This window comes from Megascapheus bottae, chromosome 4 (genome assembly GCF_031878675.1).
Source record: "Megascapheus bottae isolate mThoBot1 chromosome 4, mThoBot2.hap1, whole genome shotgun sequence".
In the NCBI taxonomy this organism is placed as follows: Eukaryota; Metazoa; Chordata; class Mammalia; order Rodentia; family Geomyidae; genus Megascapheus; species Megascapheus bottae.
In genome coordinates this window covers 39,726,936-39,742,858 of record NC_143512.1, presented here as the reverse complement: position 1 = coordinate 39,742,858, position 15,923 = coordinate 39,726,936, and positions in this window count along the sequence as shown.

Here is a 15,923-nt window from a genome sequence, read left to right as displayed (position 1 = left end):
AGGACCCAGGATTGGTACAAATAAATAAATAGCAATGAGATTACCTTAAATTGATATTTATCCTACTTCTACAGTTTTAGTTCTGTATGGAATCCCTATACCTCAATTATCTATTAACAGAGTAACAATGCTACCAACTTCACAACTACACTGGAATTTTAAAGGAGTAATATTTAAGAGAAAAAATTCTAAAGCCTTCTTTTTTTGTAATGTATAGAAGGGTCACAGTTACATTCGCCAGACAGAGGGTACATTATTTCTCACACATTGACACCCCCTCTCATGTTTCTGTCTCCATTTCCCTCTCCCTACCCCTCCCAATCATCTTGTTTCCCCCCCTTCCCTTTCCTATTTCAAATAAACAAATGAATATATGAATATACAATGTACCAGGTAACAAAGTCAGATACTGTAACAATATGAGATTAACCAAAGGGTAACAAAAGAGAAGAGAAATAACATAGTGCATCAAGAACAACAATCACATAATACAAAGCTCTTGTTCCCACATCCTGAAGATCCTTTTATTTAGCCTCATCCTACACGGCCTTATGTATCTAGGTTTTGAGCTATTGTAGTCTTCCGCTAGGAGAGTCCTAAGTTTGTACTAATTATTACAAATGAGGGAAACCATTGAGCCTATCTATGTTCCTTTGCCTCTGGCTTACTTCACTTAATGATTTTTTTCCAAGTCTTTCCATTTTCTTACAAATGGGAAGATGTCATTCTTTCTGGTGACAGCATAGAATTCCACTGTGTATAAATACCACATCTTCGTGATCCAATCGTCTACTGAGGGGCATCGGGGTTTCTTCCATAACTTTGCTATTGTAAATAGTGCTGCAGTGAACATTATTGTGCTAGTGGCTTCTAAAGCCTTCTTTCTAAGATTTAATCACCTAGTTAGTACTTCAGAAAAGCAAGACCAGCACCTCTCAAAGGTTGCATGTGGCTGAGGTAAAATAAGAATGAACTTTGAAATAAGCATATCCTTTTAGTATATGTTTTAGAATTTTATCACCACAGAAGTTACTGTAACCCTTAGTTATTTCTATAGTCTCTGATTTGGAAGATATTAGTTTTTAATTGTTATTATAAAGGTGCTATACAGAGGTGTTACCGTCACATAAAGATTTGGAAAATATCTTTGCTATGGTGAATAGTGCTGCAATGAACATTGTTGTGCTAGTGGATTTAGTATGCCCTTGTTTCTGGATGATTGGGTAAATGCCAAGTAGTGGAATTGCTGGGTCATAGGGGAGTTCTATGTTTAGCCTTTTGAGGCACTGCCACACTGCTTTCCATAGTGGTTGAACGAGTTTGCACTCCCACCAACAGTGTAGTAGTGATCCCTCCTGGCCACATCCCCTCCAGTGTCTATTATTATTTGTTTTCCTGATCCTGGCCATTCTAACTGGAGTGAGGTGGAATCTTAGAGTTGTTTTGATTTGCATTTCTTTTATGATCAGAGATGTTGAGCATTTCTTCATGTGTCTATAGGCCACTTTTGTTTCTTCTTCAGAGAAGACTCTAAGTCTTTGACCCATTTTTTAATGGGATGGTTGTTACTTTGGAGATTAGTTTTGGAGTGATTCAATTTTTTGAGTTGTTGATATATTTTAGATATGAGGCCTTTGTCCGTTGTTTGGTTGGTGAAGATCTTCTCCCACTCTGTAGGCTTCCTAATTAATTTACTAGCTATGTCCTTTGCCATACTAAAGCTCTGCAGTTTAATGCAGTCCCACTTATCCAGCCTTTCTCTGATTTGTTGTGATTCTTGGTCCTTATTAAGAAAGTTTCGACCTGTGCCAAGGAGGCCTAGTGTATCTCCTATTCCTTCCTGTAAAGTTTTCAGTGTGTCAGCTTTTACCTGCAGGTCTTTGATCCCTTTGGAGTTAATTCTAATGCAGGGTGACAAAGAAGGATCCAACTTTAGTTTTCTGCAGGTGCTTAACCAGTTCTGCCAGCACAACTTGTTGAAGAGGCTGTCTTTCTTCCATTCTATTTTTTTGGCTCCCTTGTCAAAGATTAGGTGGCCATAGGTCTGTGGTTTAATATCTGGGTCCTCAGTTCTATTCCATTGTTCTTCAGGCCTCTTCTTGTGCCAGTACCAAGCTGTTTTGAGAATTATAGCTCTGTAATAGAGTCTAAAGTTTGGAATTGAAATTCCTCCAGTGCTGTTCTTTCTGCTAAGAAGTGTTTTTGCTATACGGGGTCTTTTATTATTCCATATGAAATTTTGAATTGCCTCTTCTATTTCTTTAAAGAATGTCATTGGGATATTGATGGGTATTGCGTTGAATTTGTAGATAGCCCTTGGCAAGACTGTCATTTTCACAATGTTGATTCTTCCAATCCAGGAGCATGGGAGGTTTTTCCATTTCCTTAGTTCTGCTTTAATTTCCTTTTTTAGGGTTTTAAAGTTTTCATCAAAAAGGTCCTTTACATTCTTAGTTAAGCTAATTCCTAGGTACTTTATTTTCTTTGAGGCTATTGTGAAAGGAGTTTCTTTCCTGATTATTGCCTCGTTCCTCTCACTGTTGGCGTAAAGGAAGGCAGTTGATTTTTGAGGGTTGATTTTATAGCCTGCTACTCTTCCAAAGTTTTGAATCAGCTCAAGGAGCTTGGGAGTAGAGTCTATAGGATTCTTTAAATACAGAATCATGTCATCTGCATAGAGGGATAGTTTTATTTCCTCTTTCCCTACTTGGATCCCCGTTATGCTTGCTTCTTGCCTTATTGCACTGGCTAGGAAACAAGTTGTGGTATTTGTACACAATGGAATTCTGTGCTGCTGTCAGAAAGAATGACATTGCCCCATTTGATAGGAAATGGAAAGACAGAAAAAATCATATTAAGTGAAGTAAGCCAGACTCAAAGGAACTTAGGCTCAATGGTTTCCCTCATTCGTTATAATCAGTAGAAACCTTGGGCTCTACTAGCAGAGATCTGCAATAGAGCAAAATCTTGATACATAAGGCCATATAGTAGGACGCTAAATGAAAGGCTCTCTAGGATATTGAAACATAAGTCATATAATGAATGATTGTTGTCCTTAATGTACTATGTTGTCTCTCATCTCCTTTGCTGTCCCTTGGGTATCTCATATTGTTACAGTATCTCACTTTGTTATCTGATATATTGAATTTATTTGTATTTGGTTATTTGAAATTTGATAGGGTGGGGGGGAGGGTAATGGGTACCAAGACATGTGAAAGGGTATCAATGTATGTGAATTAATGCACTTTCTATCTGGCAAATATCATGTAACCCTTTTATTAATTACAATAAAAAAAGTTAAAAAAAGATTTGGAAAATATTTTCACTTGGAGAGTTACATAGTAAAGTGCTTCCTGTAAGTAAACTCCACATCAACATCGCCTCCTAATGATTGATTTTCTACTTTGAAGATGTCCTTTGCAATTCAACCCCCACTCCAATCACACTTGTTTTCCCCCCTCCCAACTCCACTGAAATCTTGTTCATTAAGAGATAAAGTACAGCTGGGCTCAGAGGCTCATGCCTGTAATCCTAGCTACTCAGAAGGCTGAGATCTGAGGACCATGGTTCAAAGCCAGCCCAGGCACTAAAGACTGTGAGTGATACCCTTATCTCTAATTAACCACTAGAAAACTGGAAGTGGTGTTGTGGCTCAAGGGGCAGGGTAGTATCCTTGAGCTGAAGACAGCTCAGGCCCAGGGGTAGGGCGGTAGCCTTGAACTGAAGAGCTCAGGGACAGTGCCCAGGCCCAGAGTCCAAGCCACATGACCTACCAAAAAAAAAAAAAAGTAAATAAAATACAGGGCCCAGGAGTTTGGCCTAATGGTAAAATGCTTGCCTAGGATGCACGAAGTCTGGGTTTGATTTCTCAGTATCACACACATAGAAAAAGCCAGAAGTGGTGCTGTGGCTCAAGTGGTAAGAGTTCTAGCCTTGAGAAAAACCCAAGGACAGTGCTCATGCCCTGAGCTCAAGCCCAGGACTGGCAAACAAACAAATAAATAGAGGGAAAGTGCATTTAATATCAAAGGTGTTTTTTTTTGTTTATTGGTTGTTGTTTTTTTAATATTCACCTTAGGTAGCTACTTCTCACCAGTAAAAGTTTTTTGTGTTTTTTTTTTTAATGGAATCAGATCCTGGGGGAGCTTAGAAATCAAAAGTCCAAATTCCCCCTTTTAAGGACAAGACTAGGCAGGCAGGATGCCAAGTCAGGGAACACTGCCAGTCCAGCACTGCCAAGAAAAAGGGCTTTAGCTTAAACCTTTTCATAGAAAAAGAGATGAAGCAGAAGAGAATGCTCACAAAACTGAAGATCCATCCTCCAGCCAGGAAATGAAAAAAGATCCTGGTGTTACTTGAAGTCAACTCACTGAATAAACTGCCGATTATAGTCAGACATTTTTTCATACTCCGGCAAAACACGATTGGGTGAGACAGCCAAGGCAATGAAGATCAGAGATGAACTAAAAGAGTTCAGTTCCCAGTGTCTCCAGAAGGGGGCAGCAGGTCACCAGCAAGGAATGCCCAATAGCTCTGTGCTTTGAACTTCAGCTGTTTTCATCAAGATAGACTCACATTACATGGCAGAGGGATCTGTAGCCCTTTCCCCTCCCCTAAGTCATGTGGATCTTTGAATTGCATCCAGGAAAACTCACCCAGCAAGAAGAACCTTATATGTCTCCAGCCAGTCCTCTTTCTCCTCAGCTGTTAATACACCAACTTCTGCTTGACAACTTCTATAAATTGTTTTCCCAAAAGGCCTCCCATTAGTCAATAACATCCCCTCAGTCACGCTGAAACCTCCCACATGCTAGTTGCCAGGTCAACACCATAGGTCTTAGACAATAAAAGAGGAAGGAGTCAATTTGAAGAAAGAAAAAGAGAGCAGGCCTCCAAAGTGTTTCAGAAATAACATGCCTGATAGCGGTGAAACAAAGAACTACAGATAACAAGCTCAATATTTTCACACATCTTTATAATGAACATTTAGCACACAAACAAAAAACAACCCCAGGGCTGCCAAATGCAAAGACTTCTCACAGATGGTAGAAGGAAATGTGGAAATGTGGTTGGCAATATGTGGAGTAGGGTAATAGAAAGTAAGAGTCTGTAAGTGCTTCATTTTCAAGCAAAGGCCTTCTACTGGCCTTATAAAGGTGAAAAAATGAGTAAGATTGAAAGTGAGAAAGACAGGTGTCATCGTTTGTTCTGCTCTCAGCTACAGAAATAACACTGAACAAGTACAGCAAAACAGAAAGAAAGAAAGAAAGAAAGAGAGAGAGAGAGAGAGAGAGAGAGAGAGAGAGAGGGGGGGGGGGAGGGAGGGAGAGGGAGAAGAGAGAGAGAGAGAGAGAGAGAGAGAGGGAGGGAGAGGGAGAGAGAGAGAGAGAGAGAGAGAGAGAGAGAGAGAGAGAGAGAGAGAGAGAGAGAGAGAGAGAGAGAGGAGAGAGGGGGGGAAGAAAGAAAGAAAGAAAGAAAGAAAGAAAGAAAGAAAGAAAGAAAGAAAGAAAGAAAGAAAGAAAGAAAGAACAGGGCTCCTCCAAACTGTAGTCAGGATTCCTAGACTAATAACTATAATGCCCCTATCTTAGGAGAGTTCAAGACTGAAGGTATTAGATTCTTGGAGCAGACTGGATACCTTTGATATAGTAGGAAAAAGTCTGCCTAATTTGTAAGTGGTCTTTGGTTGGCTGAGCTGTTCTGAATAAAGAAAACATCAGGCTTGGAGTCTCAAACTCTTAAGACTCTCAGAAGTGAGAAAGAATGTGCTTCCAGACCATTCCAGGCAAGACATTCCAGACTCCATCTCAATAAATAAGCCCGATGTGGGCCGGAAGTTTGGCTTAATGGTAGAACGCTTGCCTAGCATGCACAAAGAACCAGGTTCAATTCCTCGTTACCACATACATAGAAAAAAGCTGGAAGTGGTGCTGTGACTCCAATGGTAGAGCTCTAACCTTGAAAAAGCCCAAGAACAGTGCACAGGCCCTGAGTTCAAGCCTCAGGACTGGCAAAAAAAAAATCCTGATGTAGGAGAGGTGGAAATCCAAGGTTGGCACCAGGTAGAAACATGAAACTTCATTCAAAAAAAGAAAAAGAAAAGAAGAAACAAAAAGTGAAAAAAAAAAAAGGAAATAACAAAAGGCTCAGATAGCTGAAGTGGTAGAATATTTGCCTAGTAAAGACAAGATCCTGAGTACAAACTCCAATACTAAGAAAACAACATTACAGACATGGTCTTGGAGATATAAACATAACTACATAGACATAAAAATCTATAATGGGATATATACTCTATAGACAATGTTATAAACATATGCATAATTTTAATTATGTTCTAAAACCTATGTGCCTCTGATTGCATATAAAGATATCCTTCTTGAATACTTGTTTGTTAAACATGACCCTAAAAAAAGAGAAAACAACAACAATTAAAAAAAAAACAAAACAGTAAGCTAGAAACAGAGCCCAGGTCTATAATCATAGCACTGGGCAGATGAAGGGAATCACGAGACTGAGGTACATAGGGAGAGTTTGTTTCAAAAACATGTGTAAAGCTAGGGGCATGGTTCAAATTATACAGCACTGCCTGGCAAGGAAGTGTTCCTCATAGTGAGTTCAAACCCTACAATTAAGAAGAGGAAGAGGAGGCAGAGGAGGAAGAAAAGGAAGAGGAGAAGGAGAGAAGGAGGAAGAGGGCGAAGAGGAAGAAGAGAGAAGGAGGGGAGGGAAGAGGGAGGGGGAAAGAAAGAGGAGGAGGAGGGGGAGGAATGAAACTGTCTTAATTGATTTGGTTCTTATTTTAGTTCTAAATTTGTCATTAAGTATAATCATGTTTATATGCCATTTATATGCCACTTAATCAAACATAACCATTTTAATATGCAGTTTAACCAACATTTACTTTTCAATTTGTGAGTTTTCCATGTATTTTTCACATGTACATGAGTTTTCAAGGAAAACTTTTAGATTACTTTTAATAATAAAAAAAGCCACCAGTGGCTCATGCCTATAATTTTATCTACTCAGGAAGCTAGGATCTGAGGACTGAGGTTCATAGCTAGGCCAGGCAGGAAAGTCTATGAGACTCTTATGCAAATAACCAACCTGGGCAGTGCCTAGGCCCTGAGTACAAGCAATATATATATATATATATATATATATATATATATATATATATATATATATTCCCCAAATGCCCAAGATAGCTTTAGCAGTCATTATACACAAACTACACATGTACCCTTTCCAAACTATGTAAATGTTGTTCTTTTAAGCAGGTCCACAAAGACCTCTTTGTGGTTCATTCTGTGCATATTTGTTTTAATTTACTATATGGCCTTGAAAGGAAAAGGCTGAATATCTTTTAAAAAATGTTAAACTTTTCTCCAATTCAGCCTCACCATTCTTCCAATTATTTTTACTTAATGAGATTTTACTGTTCTTTGGAAAGGTTAGTGTCTCAAATGCCTGAACTGCCTCAGTGAAATTCATCTATCTTTCCAAATGCTATTGCAACTAGCAGACAGAGTAATAAAGCACCAGCTTAGGTGGCTCATCTTATAACCCTAGGTACTCAAGAGACTGAAATCTCGAGGATCAAAGTTCAAAGACAGCCAGAAAGAAAAGTCCTTAAGACTTCATTGCCAATTAACTAGCCAAAAAACAAAACAAAAGAGATGTCTCAAGAGATAGAGCACTAGCCAGATGAGCATGAGGCCCTAAGTTCAAAAAAGAAAAAAAAACAGGGGCTGGGAGTTTAGCCTAGTGGTAGAGTGCTTCCCTAACATGCATGAAGACCCAGGTTCAACTCCTTGGTACCACATACATAGAAAAAAGCTGGAAGTGGTGCTGTGGCTAAGTGATAGAACTATAGCCTTGAGAAAGTCCAAAGACAGTGTTCAGGCCCTGAGTTCAGTTCTCAGGACTAGCAAAATATATATATATATATATATGTATATATATATATATATATACATATATATATGTTAGGAATACATCAAAACTAGGAGTTTAGGGTATAGTTTTGACTTTATCATTTCTTCATGGTGAGACCTTGAATAAGTCATTTTGCTTCTAGAAACATGTCTGGTCCGTAAACTGACAAACCTCTATCTAATACTTTGCAGAGAAACCAAATTTTCTTCCTAATGTGATGTTGTAAACAAAAGCCTGTTATTATCAACAAATATTTACTGAAAACCACTTGATAGTGTGTTTTCAATAAGCTTAATTGTTAATTATTCCCTGGCTAAACAGACAGCAGACTAAAACAAATAACACAGCTCAGACGTAGAGAAAATATTATTCCTGGAGGCTCAGCCTGGTGCTAAGAGCAATGACAATGTCACCCTCCCCAGGTATTAGTCCTAACAAGTTCGGGTCTGTGCTTTGTCATCATATGAACTATTTTTGTTTCAGAGCTGGAAGTTCATTGTAGGTTTACAAAAGCAAAAGAAGTTCTAGAAACTATCAGTGGATAATTCTTAGCTTAGAGTCTTTTGTCTTCCTAGGAAGGAAGAAAACAAGCTTCTCACATTTTTCGAAGAAGATGAAAGTCTGGGAACTGGAAACCTCTAAAATTTTCCTTCCATAAAGCTTTCCTCAGCAGCTTGATGAGTACCAGATTTATGTCTCCAGCCTGGACTGCTCCCAAGAACATAGGCACATGACATCGGTTCAGCCTGTAGATTCAAGCAAGCATTCCCTGCCCAGAGTCTGGGGCATTCTTCCCATGATGGGCCAGGAAGGATGCCCCAAATCTGGATGAGATCCCATGTGAGTTCTGGTTGCCAAAGGCGCCTTTCTCAAAATTCTCTTCATCCCCATCTCCAGTGATGGCACTGGCTAGGCTTCACTGTCCCTCTTGAGGAACAAACTGGACCTGACAGCAGGGGACTAGTCCTATTTGATCCCTCAGCCATCTCTGTATCCCATTCCCATGTCCCACTTATGAAGTGACTGAGAAGCCTTGGGACTTATGAAGGCCCTAGTTCTAGGAGGAAGCCCAAGTGACAGGATGGCTACTCCTGATAGGCAGATGTTCCTGTCACTATAATTTAGGGTGACTCATGTCAGATATGGGAATATTTTCAGGGAGCTCAGCCAGGAAATGTCCTCTACTAGCCCTTTCCCTGAGCAGTATATGGGAAACCCTGCCTTCCTGCCTCAGACATTCCACCTCCTCCCTGTTCCTGCCACCACTGCTACCCAGGCTCCACTTCACATGTCAGGCCATTCTCTAGGGACAGCTGTGGCTCCTCCTCTGAGGTTTCTGGGGCAACAGCCCATCTCTGGACTCTGAAATGAAGTGGCATTGTGGCCTCCCAGGCTGGGATTAAGTCCTGAGAAATGAGAGATGGACATTCCCTGAATGGATAGAACTCTCTTCTAGCCCCACCAAAGGCACAAGGGTGGCAGGCATCCGTACAGCCTGTACTGAAGGATGTCACATTCACCGCTGATGACTTAAGAATTCAAGACAAGCTGGGAACATATGTCCCCTACTTTTGCATAAAATTCCTAAGGATAAATTGGACAGAAATGTATTATAAAATTAAATACATGTTTTCAGGGGTTCTCAATAAGGCTGACAATTGGGGTTCTCCTTAATAAAATACAGATGATATATGTGAGAGAGCCACTAGCATTTCATGCCACTAGTACTAAACAATGGATCAGCTACTGCAGAACAAGGTCTGTATTGTCCTTACCACCTCCACCAACTCTCCCAAAGTTCTACATCATTGTAGAACAATGCAATGAAGATAGCAAAGTAGAATATTTAACAATGAAGATCAAGAAGAGGTTGTTCTTCTGTTCCTCATAGGGACAGATGGTGCCTGCCTGCTGTGAAGAATCTCCGTGTACACTAATTAGACAACAAACTAAATACCTAAGAACCTCTTCTCAATGCATTTTTCTACATTCTCATTGACTGATTATAACACTTCATAGATACCCAGAAACTTTCAAATACATTTTAAATCAATGTTTTTTATTTAAGCTTGAGTTCGGGGCCTGGGCACTGTCCTTGGACACTTTTTGCTCAAGGCTAGTGTTCTGTCACTTGAGCCACAGCACCACTTCTCTCCACAGCTTTCTCTGAGTATGTGGTACTGAGGAATCAAACTGAGGCCAGCACTCTATCACTAGGCTGTGCTCCAGGCCCCTCAAATACATTCTTAAAGTACATTTCAAAATCAATTTTTATGTAGCTAGATAATAAAAATATTTTTCGGGGGGGCAGGAATGTGGCTTAGTTATAAAGTGCTTCCCTAGCGTACATGAAGCCCTAGATTCAAATCCTCAGTATCACATAAACAGTAGAAGCCAGAAGTGGTGCTGTGGCTCAAATGATAGAGTGTGAACCTTGAACAAGAGAATCTCAGAGACAGTACGCAGGCCCTAAGTTCAAGCTCCCTAGCAAAAAGAAAAAAAAATTAAAATAAAAAATTTACGAAACTTTCCATACCTTTGGAGAAGTTCATTATGACTCTGCAACCAAAGTCCTGATCTTCCCTAGTCCACTTAGATTTGCCCCTCTTATAGCATCTTCTATCATGGAAAATAGCCTGGCCAGCCTTCCAGTGCTCAAGGTACAATCTTGGAATCATCCTGGACTTTCCTTTTCCTTGTGCATCTACTTTCAAACCAGTCACAAAGCCTGTTAGATCTTTCAAAATACATCCAAATCTGACTACTTTTTACTAATCCCTGTTAAATCCTAAGACATCATTAATTCTTTTGTCCTTTTCTTTTATTCCATTCCTTCTTATCCCGTTCCCTTCTCTTCCTTTTGTATTGTTTTGTATATTTGTATGCATGTATGTGTGCCTGAATGTATATGTATATGCGCCCATGTGTGCACCAGTCCTGGGGCTTGAATTAAGGGCCTGGGCATTGTCCCTGAGCAGTTTTACGCACAGCCTTTATCACTTGAGCCACAGCTCCACTTCTGGTTTTTTGATGACTAGAGGTGAGAATCCCACAGACTTTCTTGTCCAGAATGGCTTCAAACTGCAATCGTCAGACCTCAGCCGCCTGAGTTGCTAGAATTACAGGCATGAACCACCTAGTACCTCTATCCCTCTATTCTGGGGATTGAGCCCAGAAGCCTCACACTTGTTAGGCAAGTGCTCTACTACTTAAGCATAGCCTCAGCCCTCCTGACTTTTACTTTGTTTTGAGACAGGATCTCATGATAATTCAAGATCCTCCTTACCTCTGTCTTCCAAGAAACTGGGATTGCAGGTGTCAGGCACCATAACCAGCTACCCATCCTTTATCTCTCACCTAGCCATTATACAAGAACATTTTTCTGCTCTCCCTGCATCCTTACTAGCTTACCCTAGATATATTCTATATAAGTAACCTGAATGATTCTTTGAAAAACTAAATTAAATCATGCTGCTTCTCAGTACAAATCTTCCAGTTGCTTCTTAAAAAGATAACAGAGCTATGCACAACATGCCCCTTTAAGAAAAGACAAATTGCTCAACTATAGTTATGTGACCATAGCCTCCAGCTGTTAGTTCTTTCAAGGTCAATGTTGCAAGGCAGCCTCTTTATTCAAAATCACACTCTACCCAGGCAATCCTGCATGTGATGCCTGAGAAAAAGCAAGGATATAAATACCTGGGAGTTTTGCCCAGAGAGTGACAGTTCTGATAGGTATTTTCTCAGAAGTCACCACAAGGTTATTGAAGGTATTTTGGGGGCCTTGTAAAACAATTCAGCTTTAACCTGACCATTCTTATCTCCTCTCCCTGATGTCAGATATGTATTGCAGTCCAAAGGGTCTTTGCATCCTCTCCTCTCCTCTTTCATTTTAACTATATACTTTTATGTTCTTGTACTTTTATGTTCTTAGAATTTGGACCTCAGAGGATCTAAAACTAACTTTTCCTGACCCCCATATGGAAAAGAGCAACACCCTTTCTCCACTCTCGTCCTAATTACCCTGCTAGATTATTGTTGCTATTTCCCATACATTTTTATTTTATCTATCCTCCTCAAAAGTAGGAACTTAGCTTTGTTCACTTCAATATTCAGTTCCCAATATACTAAGAGCGCAATGAACATTCAATGCATGAAAAAAAATGAATTTACCTTTGGGAGTTTGCACCCCTGCTGGAAGACAAAAAATTCAGCTAAAAAGCTGAAACAATACTTCAAAGTCTTTCTGGGCCATGTAAAAATTAAATTTTAAGAGCTGAAAAAATTTTGACATTAAAGTATCTATGTATTCAATAGTAATCTCAAGGTTACAGAAATCATGAATAGAAAGAAAGCAAGATTAACCAAGCACCAGTGGCTCACACCTGTAATCCTAGCTACTCAGGAGACTGAGATCTGAGAATTGTGATTCAAAGACAGCCCAGGCACGACGTGAGACTTTTATCTCCAATTAACCAATAGAAAACCAGAAGTGGCATTGTGGCTCAAGGGGTAGGGTGGTGGCCTTCAGCTGAAGGGCTCAGGGACAGCACCAGGCCTGAATTCAAGTCCCACGACCAATGAAAAGAAAGAAAGAAAAAAAGAAAGAAAGAAAGAAAGACAGAAAGAAAGAAAGATTAGAAAAAAGAACTCTAATATCAATTCAATTTCTCCCCTCTCTTACTTACCTTATCCTAGACCTGGAATGAGATTTTTTTTTCCACCCTAAATCCTGGTTTCTATATTGAAGAAAAAAATATTTAGGAAACAAAATCTGGGCACTAATTATGTCCTTTTCTACTAGAACTTCATTGCTTTTAGGCTCTTCACAGACAAAACAAGAAAATGAAGAAAATGTATACATACACCCATCCACATATGTATGCAGAAAGCTGTCTATTTCTCTTTCATAGTGATATCTCAAAATCAACTGAGTTTGTCATAATTGATACCTTTAATTCCAGTTGAACAACCCTCATGAATTGATATTTTTTCTGAGGTGCTTGTTACTTTGAAATCTGAACCCAGACTTCTACTGATTTCTTCAGGTGTGTTTCTTATAGTTATTAAGTACCTTCCCTGTGCCAGACACTTGGCCAAGGTGCCAGAGTTTCTTCTTTCATACAAAGAATACAGCATACTGTTTCTGACTTTACTCTGTTCCTGAGCTTGCAAGAGATGACAAGTAATTATGACTGACACCACGGAGGATGTTGCAGAGGCAGAGAAAAGCTGCTCATCCCAGCCTTGAAGAAGGCCAAAGTGCCCTGAGAAAGCCCAGAAAAATCTTCATGAGCTTATTTATCCCTCAGGGCCTTTACAGGCTGCCATGAAATAGCCAAAGAACAGAACAGGGGGCCTGAGAAAGAGGGTGGGGTGCCTTCAGTAGCACTGAAGATTGGTTAGAGCTCCAATTTCCAATTGATACTTTGCTACTTTCAATCCTTCCTTCTTGGAGGCTCGCCTCCTTCAACCACCTCTATTCATCCTATCCTTGTTCTTTTCACCTTCTACTACAGTCAGCAAAGCCTTGACACCTCGTTCAACGTCTTCAGATATTAAGCTGGGCACCAGTAGCTCACACCTATAATCACAGCTACTCAAGAGGATCACAGCTCGAAGCCAGCCTGGGCACCTGCGAGACTCTGATCTCCAATTAATCATCAAAAAGCCAGAAGTGAGCTGTGGCTCAGGTGGTAGCTTGCCAACCTTGAACATAAAAGCTAAGGAAGAGCACCGAAGCCATGAGTTCAAGCTGGTGTCTCTGCACACGTACGTACACACACACACACACACACACACACACACACACATACACACACACACCCTCTCCCTTCTTGAGCCTCCGGGCATCATCCAGCTAAACTAAAACCCAGCTGGAACTCACCCCGTGACGCTCCCCCAGTTCACTTCCACACTCTCCCTTTCCCAACTAAGCTACCATGAAACTCACATTCCCCTTCAGAGGCTGTGGCCGTCCGCATTCACGTCACCACGAGTGCCACGACACCCTATCCAGTTTCATCCCGTGTCCGTGTGCACAACTGTGTGTATTGCCAGTTTAGCAACTATTACATTCACGGGGCGGGGGTGGGGCGGGTCACTCGAGGGGACTCAGTTACCTCAGATGCCCCCAGGCGACCCCAGGCTGCACCCCAAGGTTTGTCACCTGACATTTTCTCTCTCATGGCGTCTCCAAGGGCCCGACCTTGAAGCCATCCCACGCCCTGCTTTCTCTATTCACGCCTGCAAGCTCTGCGGGATGAAAATTCCCCCCGGCAGCTTTCCCTGAAGAGGGTCTCCAGTGAGGCTCCCTCTGGTCAATTTAAAGAACACCGGAAGTCACTGGGACGCAGGGCCTACCGAGCGCTGAGGAAAAGGCGAGGGCTTGGACTCAAACGCCAGCCACATGAGCGAGTGTGGCAGGATTTGTGGAGGACGAATCTGATTGGCAGTTCAGATCACGTGTTCCTTCACAGTCCAATCAGTCACGGAAGAGGGCGGGTCACCGGAGGTAAAACTGGCTGACTGACTTGTAGCCAGAAGCCAATGAGGGAATCAGGTGCAAAAGACTGGCTGAGAGTTGGGGAGGATGAAGATGGCTCAAAAGTTGTTGCTTGCTTATGGGAGATTAGGCTACCTAGACCATGCTGAGCTTCTGAGGGTAGGGATGGAGCAAGGACTGAAAGAACAAGAAAGAAACCAAAGCTGAAAGATACTTTTTTCTTTTTCTTTCTTTTTTTTTGGGGGGGCCAGTTGTGAAGCTTGACCTCAGGGCCTGGGAAATGTCCCTGAGTTTCTTTTGCTCAAGTCTAGTACTCTACTACTTGAGCCACAGCACCACATCCAGCCTTTTCTGTTTATGTGGTACTGTGGAAGTGAATCCAGGGCTTCGTGCATGTTAGGCAAGCACTCTACCACTAAGCCACATTCCCAGTCCTAAAAGACACGCTGAACCTTAGCAAGTTTAGCAAGACCAACCGTAAACCTTCCTAGTTTTGATGTCATCGTTTTGTTTTATGCCAGTACTGGGACATAAACTCAGGGCCTGGTGTTCTTACTTGGCTCTTTTTCACTCATGGCGGAAACTCTACTACTTGAACCTGAGCTTCCAGTTCTAGCTTTTTTGTTGGTTAATTAAAAATAAGACTCATATATTTGTCTGGCATGGTTTCAAACTGTACTTCTTACATCTCAGTCTCCTGATTAACTATGATCCACTGGAACTAACAGCTAACAGAGTTCTGCCTCCAGAAACTTGCACTTTTTTGTCTTCAGGTTATAGAGTCCCACAGAGAATTTTTTTTTTTTGCCAGTCCTGGGCTTAGGCTCAGGGCCTGAGGACTGTCCTTGGATTTTTCTCAAGGCTAGAACTCTACCACTTGAGCCTCAGCATCACTTCTGGCTTTTTCTAAGTATGTGGTATCATGGAATTGAACCCGGGTCTTTGTGCATGCTAGGCAAGCACTCTACCACTAGGCCAAACTCCTGGCCCAATATTTTGATTAATACATTTACCAGAGTAACATATTACTGTTACAAGCTGCATGAGAAAATAACAGCCCAGGGACAATAAAATATCAGGATACGGTTAAAAAAAGAAAAAAAAAGCTAAGAAGAAACACAGAGAAACACAAAGGTATGGACAAGACAACAAAATTTTCTCATATCTTCCTCCTGGAAAATAAGCATGACACATGGTACCATCATGAAACACAGCTATTATTACAGAAAACTGTCTCCAGGTGACTGCCCAGGGGTATTCACCTGTCGGAAGCATTTGACTGTCAGGATGAATCAGAGCTGTGTAAATTAACTAGCAAGTACATTGTAGGCAGAAATATGTTGGAGAGAGAGATGGTAGCCTTGGAATTGTGGGCAGGAGTGGGCGTGTGAAGAATGAAAAACAGAGCTAGGAAAGAGAGCAAAACAAATTCCTCATTCTCTTCTGCTGCTGCTTGTGCAACTCAGTAGCTGGGCTGAAG